Source organism: Polypterus senegalus, chromosome 2, assembly GCF_016835505.1.
Source record: "Polypterus senegalus isolate Bchr_013 chromosome 2, ASM1683550v1, whole genome shotgun sequence".
In the NCBI taxonomy this organism is placed as follows: Eukaryota; Metazoa; Chordata; class Cladistia; order Polypteriformes; family Polypteridae; genus Polypterus; species Polypterus senegalus.
The window spans coordinates 53085794-53096071 of record NC_053155.1 but is presented as its reverse complement, the minus strand read 5'-3'; positions in this window follow the sequence as shown (position 1 = coordinate 53096071).

The following is a 10278-nucleotide window of genomic DNA, read 5'->3' as shown; positions in this document are numbered from 1 at the left end:
ACCCCTCTGCTTTTGAAAATTTTAGACCCATTTCTAACCTGACTTTCTTAAGTAAAATTTTAGAGAAGGCAGTCATTATGCAGTTAAATAACCATCTCAATAAACATGCTATTCTTGATAAATTTCAGTCAGGTTTTAGAACAAATCACAGCACAGAAACTGCACTCGTTAAAGTAGTAAATGACTTGCGGGTAAATGCAGACAGAGGTCATTTATCTGTTCTCATCCTCTTAGATCTGAGTGCTGCATTTGACACCATTGATCACAATATACTTAGAAATCGCCTTAGTCAATGGGTGGACCTCTCTGACAGTGTCTTAAATTGGTTTGAATCCTACCTGGCAGGGAGAAAATTCTTTGTTAGTTGTGGTAATTATAACTCAAAAACACATGACATCTGATATGATGTTCCACAAGGCTCTATCCTGGGTCCACTGCTGTTCTCAATCTACATGCTTCCGTTAGGTCAGATTATCTTGGGGCACAGCATGAGCTACCACAGCTATGCTGATGACACACAGCTGTATTTATCAATTACACCTGATGACCCAGGCGCTGTTATTTCACTAACACAATGTCTTACTTGTGTTTCTTATTGGGTGAATAGTAATTTTCTCAAGCTAAATAAAGAAAAAACTGAAATTTTAGTGATTGGCAATAATGGAGACAATGAGATTATTAGAAATAAAGTTGTTGCATTAGGATTAAAAGTCAAGACGGAGGTAAAGAACTTAGGGGTAACTGTTGACTGTAACCTGAATTTTAAATCACATATTAATCAGACCATTTTTTCACTTAAGAAACATAGCAAAACTTAGACCTCTTATACAGTGGTGTGAAAAACTATTTGCCCCCTTCCTGATTTCTTATTCTTTTGCATGTTTGTCACACAAAATGTTTCTGATCATCAAACACATTTAACCATTAGTCAAATATAACACAAGTAAACACAAAATGCAGTTTTTAAATGATGGTTTTATTATTTAGGGAGAAAAAATCCAAACCTACATGGCCCTGTGTGAAAAAGTAATTGCCCCCTTGTTCAAAAATAACCTAACTGTGGTGTATCACACCTGAGTTCAATTTCTGTAGCCACCCCCAGGCCTGATTACTGCCACACCTGTTTCAATCAAGAAATCACTTAAATAGGAGCTGCCTGACACAGAGAAGTAGACCAAAAGCACCTCAAAAGCTAGACATCATGCCAAGATCCAAAGAAATTCAGGAACAAATGAGAACAGAAGTAATTGAGATCTATCAGTCTGGTAAAGGTTATAAAACCATTTCTAAAGCTTTGGGACTCCAGAGAACCACAGTGAGAGCCATTATCCACAAATGGCAAAAACATGGAACAGTGGTGAACCTTCCCAGGAGTGGCGGCCGACCAAAATTACCCCAAGAGCAGAGACGACTCATCCGAGAGGTCACAAAAGACCCCAGGACAACGTCTAAAGAACTGCAGGCCTCCTTTGCCTCAATTAAGGTCAGTGTTCACGACTCCACCATAAGAAAGAGACTGGGCAAAAACAGCCTGCATGGCAGATTTCCAAGACGCAAAACCAATGTTAAGCAAAAGAACATTAGGGCTCGTCTCGATGCTAAGAAACATCTCAATGATTGCCAAGACTTTTGGGAAAATACCTTGTGGACTGATGAGACAAAAGTTGAACTTTTTGGAAGGCAAATATCCCGTTACATCTGGCGTAAAAGAAACACAGCATTTCAGAAAAGAACATCATACTAACAGTAAAATATGGTGGTGGTAGTGTGATGGTCTGGGGTTGTTTTGCTGCTTCAGGACCTGGAAGGCTTGCTGTGATAGATGGAACCATGAATTCTACTGTCTGCCAAAAAATCCTGAAGGAGAATGTCTGGCCATCTGTTCGTCAACTCAAGCTGAAGCGATCTTGGGTGCTGCAACAGGACAATGACCCAAAACACACCAGCAAATCCACCTCTAAATGGCTGAAGAAAAACAAAATGAAGACTTTGGATTGGCCTAGTCAAAGTCCTGACCTGAATCCAATTGAGATGCTGTGGCATGACCTTAAAAAGGCGGTTCATGCTAGAAAACCCTCAAATAAAGCTGAATTACAACAATTCTGCAAAGATGAGTGGGCCAAAATTCCTCCAGAGCTGTAAAGACTCATTGCAAGTTATCGCAAATGCTTGATTGCAGTTATTGCTGCTAAGGGTGGCCCAACCAGTTATTAGGTTCAGGGGCAATTACTTTTTCACACAGGGCCATGTAGGTTTGGATTTTTTTTTCTCCCTAAATAATAAAAACCATCATTTAAAAACTAAATTTTGTGTTTACTTGTGTTATATTTGACTAATGGTTAAATGTGTTTGATGATCAGAAATATTTTGTGTGACAAACATGCAAAAGAATAAGAAATCAGGAAGGGGGCAAATAGTTTTTCACACCACTGTATAATGGAAAGATGCTGAGAAATTAATTCACGCTTTTGTTTTCAGTCTTCTAGATTACTGTAACGCACGCCTCTCAGGACTACCCAAAAAAGACAAATTGTTTGCAACTAGTGCAGAATGCATCAGTGCTAGAATCCCAACTAGGAAAAGAAAATCCGAGCACATTTCTCCAGTTTGATGTCACTAAAATACTGCTTATGGTTTGCTTAAATAATCTCGCTCCATCTTATATATCGGAATGTCTGACACGTTATATTCCAAATCGTAACCTTAGATCCCCAAATGAGTGTCTGCTTAGAATTCCAAGAGCAAAACTTAAAAGAAGTGGTGAGGTGGCCTTCTGCTGTTATGCACCTAAAATCTGGAATAGCCGGCCAATAGAAATTCGCCAGGCTAATACTGTGGAGCACTTTAAAAAAAACTGCTGAAAACACATTACTTTAACATGGCTTTCTGATAACTTCACCTTTATTTAATCCTGATACTCTGTATATTCAATTCATTATAATAACTATTCATGGTAGCTCTAAAATCCATACTAACCCCTATTCTCTCTTCTGTTTCTTTTCCCGGTGTTCTGTGGTGGCTTTCTGTGCCACCACCACCTAATCAAAGCACCGTGATGTTCCTACATTGATGGATTAAAAGCCAGAAGTCTACATGCCCGTCATCATCAAGTCCTTCCATGAGAACCCTGAATAAAATGAGGGCTTATCATTGATGTTAGGTAGAATGCCCAGAGGGGGCTGGGCGGTCTCATGGTCTGGAACCCCTGCAGACTTTATATTTTCTCTCCAGTCGTCTGGAGTTTTTTTTTTGTTTTGTTTTTTCTGTTCTCCCTGGCCATCGAACCTTACTCTTATTCTATGTTAATTAGTGTTGTCTTATTCTAATTCTTACTTTGTCTTTTATATCAATTTTCTTCATCATGTAAAGCAATTTTGAGCTACATTATTTGTATGAAAATGTGCTATATAAATAAATGTTGTTGTCGTTGCCTAGTCCTTAAGGGTGCAGAATTATCCAGCAGTTGAGAAACACAGTTGTTTTAAAGGGAAAGCATGTTTTCAGGAGAGGGAAGACTATGCAATTCAAAAGGAGACAAAGACAGAAGGGAAGCAGCAAACAAATCAGAATTAACAGACCTAATGTTGTGATAAGAGACAGACTTTTTTCTCGACAGATGTAGTGGTAATAATGCTAAAGTTACGTTCAATAAGCTTATGATCAGAAATACCAGAGAGTGAACCTGAGACAGAGATATTATTCAAGCCATTTGAATAAAGCAAATCAAGAATATGACCATGAGTATGAGTGGGGAAATCATCATGGTGTGTCAAGTCAAAACATTCCAAAGTTGAGATGAATTCAGCTGTAAGAGAGCAGTTAATATCAACATGAGCATTAAAGTCACCAAGTACAATTACAGCAGGGCAAAGAGATGAGATTACAGTAAGAAGTTCATTAAATTCAGACAGAAAGTTCACTACAAATTTGGGAGGGCGATAAACTAACAACAGCAGCACAGGAGGGGAGGAAACCAGTTCACAGCAATATATTCAAAAGATGCGACTTCAAAAAAGGCGTGTTCCTTCATTGTTAAGGTAGATTTATAAACCACAGCCAGCCCCTCCCCCATTTTCCTGTAAACCTGGGTTTAAATATGTTACTATTGTCAAGGGGAGACAGCAAGTTTAAATGTAAATAGTAACCAGGTTGTTGCCAAGTTTCTGTAAGAAGAAACATGTCCACTTGCTTCTGGGAGATGAGGTCGTTAATCAGCGAGGTCTTGTTAGTGATGGAGCGAGCGTTCAATAGGGTGAGCCTAAAGTTGGAACACCCGGGAGAGTAGGACGCAGACACTTCCTGAAGAGGACAAAGACAGCCTATGTTTATTCCTCGGACAGCCCTAGCGTTACGCCAGTGAACACAGTGAGATGTTCATATAGTTGGAATCGACGCGTCCAAGCCATAGATCCGCGAGGAGCCTCTTTTAGACCGGTGAATATAGCAAGGACGCTGAGTAATTACAGGCGACTGGCAAAAACTTTAAGTCAGGAACACCAATCGTGGATGACAGTCAAGATGTTTAAGTTCATATGGAGAATATATGAGCTGTATTGTCAAAAAAAGTAGAAATGACAACACACAGCACAACTCCAAACCAGAGACAGAACAGGATAAGATTATCCAGACACCGGTGGATACCGCCAAGAGCAAACAGAATGACACACAACACCAAATATTAAAGGTGCATAACCTTTTGTCTCATGTGCTATACAGTTGTATATAAAAGTCAATGTCTGCAACATCTGAAGCCAGTTCTGCTTCACCATTGGAGGACAAGCTCTTATCATGTTTCCCAGCTTCCTATTAAAGCATTCTGCATTTCTGTTTTCCATAGGATGATAGGCAGTGGTCCTGGACTTTTTTAGACAAGACACTAGCAGTATCTCCTGAATTAGTTGACTTTCGAAATTGACTCCCCCTTTATGGCTTTCTCTGGAAAGCCATAAACACAAAATTACCTGTCCCAGAACTCATGGGCCACTTTCGTAGCTGACTGATCGCAACATAGAAATGCACAGTCGACCTGGTACAGCACAGGATGTGTTACTGTGCATGTATTCAGCCACTGGTGGTCAACACAAACACGCAAGTCACCATTCTTTTTCCAAACAATAGTGAGTGGGGAAGCCCACTCAGTAGAAGACTTCTGAATGATGTCTTTCTCTTCCATTTTGGGTAGGACCTCCCTTAACTTCTGATACTGCCCTGGGGGAACATGGTGATAGGGTAACCGAAAGGGACGGCTATTTGTCAGAAATATGCAGTGAACAAAGTCTTCAGAAACTAAATGCTCATATTTCTGCATGAGATTTACCAAACTGACTCTTCCAAAAGTCAATAATTCACTTGTATTTACATCAATACTATCCAATCCTAGGTTGTTCAATTCATCTTGCAAACTGAAAGGTAAGGGGGCACTAGCAGTCCTTGCTGCACAGCTCAAAATGTTTTGTGTTTTGGTCCCTAACTTTTTATCAGTATGACAATTCAACATCTGGTCAAAATCTTCTAATGCCACATGGTGAAACAGCAGCAATCCTTATATTTTTCCTAAGCATCACAGACCTATTGCTTAAATTTACAAGTTTCACTGGGACCCATCAATCACCACTCATTGAAGCTGCTGCTCTTCCTACTATAATGTACTTCTTATATGACTAATATTTTGGTGTTCTATCAGTATTGCACTTTCTTTGGAAATGGGTACATGTGTAGGGAGCTCTCCCCATACAATATGTTCTTGACTAGGCAGCAGTGTAACAACGCTAGTTAGTTTTGTAGTCCCTATTACATCCAGTATCTTATCGCCTTTCCATCTGGGCAACGGCTGGGTAACTGACTGGAATCTGTCCTACTCTGCATTGTGACAAGATAAGTCAACTTAGAGGCACAATGGAACGAAATGGAAGTTTATTTTTTTACCCTGCAGCATTCACTGTGCTTCTTACAGCGGCAGAGAAATGCGGGGCATGCTGCCTGTGAGGTGTAACATTAATTACTGCCTGCACTACAACATACAATCAGTATGCTATTTACAAGAACAACTGATTTTGGGGAGTTCATAACTAAAACTGAAAAAAATTACAAAACCCAGATTACACTTTCCCCTCCTTGAACCGTCACCTTATAGTGGTGGAGGGGTTTGCGTGTCCCAATGATCCTAGGAGCTATGTTGTCCAGGGCTTTATGCCCCTGGTAGGGCCACTCAAGGCAAACTGGTCCTAGGTGAGGGATGAGACAAAGAGCGGTTCAACAAACCTCCAATGAAGTGCAAAAACTCTGGACAACGTTTTCCCTTGCTGGGGCCGGGGCCCCCCTCTGGAGCCAGGCCTGGAGGTGGGGATCGATGGCGAGCACCTGGTGGCCAGGCCTGTACCCATAGGGCTCGGCCAGGCACAGCCCGAAGAGGAAACGTGGGTCCTCCTTTCCATGGGCTCACCACCTATGGGAGGGGCCAAGGAGGTTGGGTGCAGTATGAGTTTGGTGGTGGCCGAAGGCGGGACCTTGGCGGTCTGATCCTCGGCTACAGAAACTGGCTCTTGGGACGTGGAATGTCACCTCTCTGAAGGGGAAGGAGCCTGAGCTAGTGCGCGAGTCGAGAGGTTCTGACTAGATATAGTCGGACTCACCTCGACGCACAGCTTGAACTCTGGAACCAATCTCCTTGAGAGGGGCTGGACTCTCTACCACTCTGGAGTTGCCCCCGGTGAGAGGTGCCGAGCAGGTGTGGGCATACTTTTTGCCCCCCGACTTGGAGCCTGTGCGTTGGGGTTTACCCCGTGGATGAGAGGGTGGCCTCCCTCCGCCGGGTGGGGAAGGGTCCTGACTGTTGTTTGTGCGTATGCGCCGAAAAGCAGTTTGGAGTATCCACCCTTTTTGGAGTCTCTGGAGGGGGTGCTAGAGGGAGAGAGTCTCTGCTGGGAGACTCCATTGCTCACGTAGGCAATGACAGTGAGACCTGGAAGGGCGTGATTGGGAGGAATGGCCCCCCCGATCTGAACCAGAGAGGTGTTTTGTTATTGGACTTCTGTGCTCGTCATGGATTGTCCATAACGAACACCATGTTCAAGCATAAGGGTGTTCATATGTGCACTTGGCACAAGGACACCCTAGGCCTCAGTTCGATGATCGACTTTGTGGTCGTGTCGTCGGACTTGCGGCCATATGTCTTGGACACTCGGGTGAAGAGAGGGGTGGAGCTGTCAACTGATCACCACCTGGTGGTGAGTTGGCTTCGATGGTGGGGGACCAAACATGTTGTGAGGGTGTGCTGGGAATGGCTGGCAGAGTCCCCTGTCAGAAGTAGCTTCAACTCCCACCTTCGGCAGAACTTCGACCCGCCCCGAGGGAGGTGGGGACATTGAGTCCAATGGGCCATGTTCCGTGCCTCTATTGTTGAGGCGGCTGACCAGAGCTGTGGCCAAGGTGGTCGGTGCCTGTCGTGGTAGCAATCCCCGAACCCGCTGGTGGACACCGCGTGAGGGATGCCGTCAAGCTGAAAAAGGAGTCCTATAGGACCTTTTTGTCCTGTGGATCTCTGGAGGCAGCTGATAGGTACCGGCAGGCCGAGCGATGTGTGGCTTCGGTGGTTGCTGAGGCAAAAACTCGGGCATGGGAGGAGTTTGGAGAGGCCTTGGTGAACGACATTTGGACGGCTTTGAGGAGATTCTGGTCCACCATCCGGCATCTCAGGAGGGGAAAGCAGTGCAGTGTCAACACCGTATATGGTGGGGATGGTGCGCTGCTGACCTCGACACGGGCGCTAGGGTCGGTGGGGGAGTACTTCAAGACCTCCTCAATCCCACTAACATGCCTTCCAATGAGGAAGCAGAGCCTGGGGACTCTGAGGTGGGCTCTCCCATCTCTGGGACTGAAGTCACCGAGGTGGTCAAAAAACTCCTTGGTGGCAGGGCCCCAGGGTGGATGAGATACGCCCGGAGTTCCTCAAGGCTCTGGATGTTGTAGGACTGTCTCTGCAACATCGCATGGACATCGGGGACAGTGCCTCTGGATTGGCAGACCGGGGTGGTGGTCCCCTCTTTAAAAGGGGACCGGAGGGTGTGTTCCAACTATAGAGGGATCACACTCTCAGCCTCCCTGGAAAAGTCTATTCGGGGTTCTGGAGAGGAGGGTCCGTCGGATAGTCGAACCTCGGATTCAGGAGGAACAGTGTGGTTTTCGTCCCTGGTCGCGAACAGTGGACCAGCTCTTCACCCTTAGCAGAGTCCTGGAGGGTGCATGGGAGTTTGCCAACCAGTCTACATGTGTTTTGTGGACTTGGAAAAGGCGTTCGACCGTGTCCCTCGGGGAATCCTGTGGGGGTGCTCGGGAGTATGGGGTACCGGACCCCTGATAAGAGCTGTTCGGTCCTGTACAACCGTGTCAGAGCTTGGTCCACATTGCCGCAGTAAGTCGAGCCCGCTTCCAGTGAGAGTTGGACTCCGCCAGGGCTGCCCTTTGTCACCGATTCTGTTCATAACTTTTATGGACAGAATTTCTAGGCGCAGCCAGGGTGTTGAAGGGGTCCGGTTTGGTGGACTCAGGATTGGGTCACTGCTTTTTGCAGATGATGTTGTCCTGTTTGCTTCATCAGGCCGTGATCTTCAGCTCTCTGGATCGGTTTGCAGCTGAGTGTGAAGCGGCTGGGATGAGAATCAGCACCTCCAAATCCGAGACCATGGTCCTCAGCCGGAAAAGGGTGGAGTACCCTCTCAGGGTTGGGGGAGAAATCCTGCCCCAAGTGGAGGAGTTCAAGTATCTCGGGGTCTTGTTCACGAGTGAGGGAAGAATGGACCGTGAGATCGACAGGCGGATCGGTGCGGCATCCGCAGTGATGCAGGCTCTGCAACAGTCTGTCATGATGAAAAAAGAGCTGAGCCATAAGGCAAGGCTCTCAATTTACCAGTCGATCTATGTTCCTACCCTCACCTATAGTCATGAGCTATGGGTAGTGACCGAAAGAAAGAACGAGATTGTGAATACAAGCGGCTAAAATGAGTTTCCTCCGCAGGGTGTCTGGGCTATCCTTTAAAGATAGGGTGAGAAGCTCAGTCATCCGGGAGGAGCTCAGAGTAGAGCCGCTACTCCTCCGCATCGAGAGGAGTCAGATGAGGTGGCTTGGGCATCTGATCAGGATGCCTCCTGGACGCCTCCCTGGTGAGGTTTTCCGGGCACGTCCAACCGGGAGGAGTCCCAGGGGAAGATCCAGGACATGCTGGAGGGACTATTTCTCCCGGCTGGCCTAGGAACGCCTTGGGATTCTCCAGAAAGAGCTGGAAGAAGTGGCTGGGGAGAGGGAAGTCAGGGCCTCTCTGCTTAAGCTGCTTCCCCCGCGACCCGACCTCGGATAAGTGTAAGAGGATGGATGGATGGATGGATGAGATTACACTTTGCTACACCTTGTTGTTTGTACTCCTTTTCTGGCGTGTTCCTATGAATCATACAGCAGTTGTCCACCATCATAATGACATCCCAGTATCCCTGGTACCAGCTTTCTATGTCCTTGATATTCTCAGGGTAAAAATCCAAATGTGAATCCAAAAAGTGAACTTTAAGACTCATGCTGCCACCCACTTTTTTTAACGTACAACTTTTTTTTTACAGTTTCTTTATAATTTGGATTTTCATTGTTACCTAAAAACTTATTTTTTCAGGTCATTCCTCTCACCATCAAATTCTGCATCAGAAATCAGTTTGCTAATATCAGGTCTGGCAAACATTCTGTCTTTCAATTTAGTCTCAGACAATTATGGAAACCTTTGGCACAGATAGGCTTCATCTTTTGATAGGACTTTGACAAACTGCTTCATTAAAACAAGCTTAATGTGAAACAGTGGTAGCAACACTTTATTTGGAACCACCAAGCGCGGTCTGATGCTGTTTTTGGCAGTAAGCTGTAGCATTTTTCTAGCTGGCCATTCATTCTAATCCCAATGTAAATTCTTGGCTCTGCTGTTCCACTCACTGAGAAAGCAGGGGAATTTTGTATACTGACTGCTGACCTATTAAGATAAACAGAACTTCTGCACCCCACATATGAACCAACTGTGCTCATTCATTTTGCTTAAAGCATACATTTTAATATTAGAAAATATTACATTCAAACAAATTATCATTAAAATAAAATACTTATATTTAATTAATTGTAGAGTGAAAGCCATAAGCAAAACTATAATTAAAAGGTAAATGCCTGTATTATAAAAAATGTTACACAATGGAGAAAAATGGTTTTCATTTTTTTTACTCTAGGCCCAAAAATATTAAAAAAAATCACAT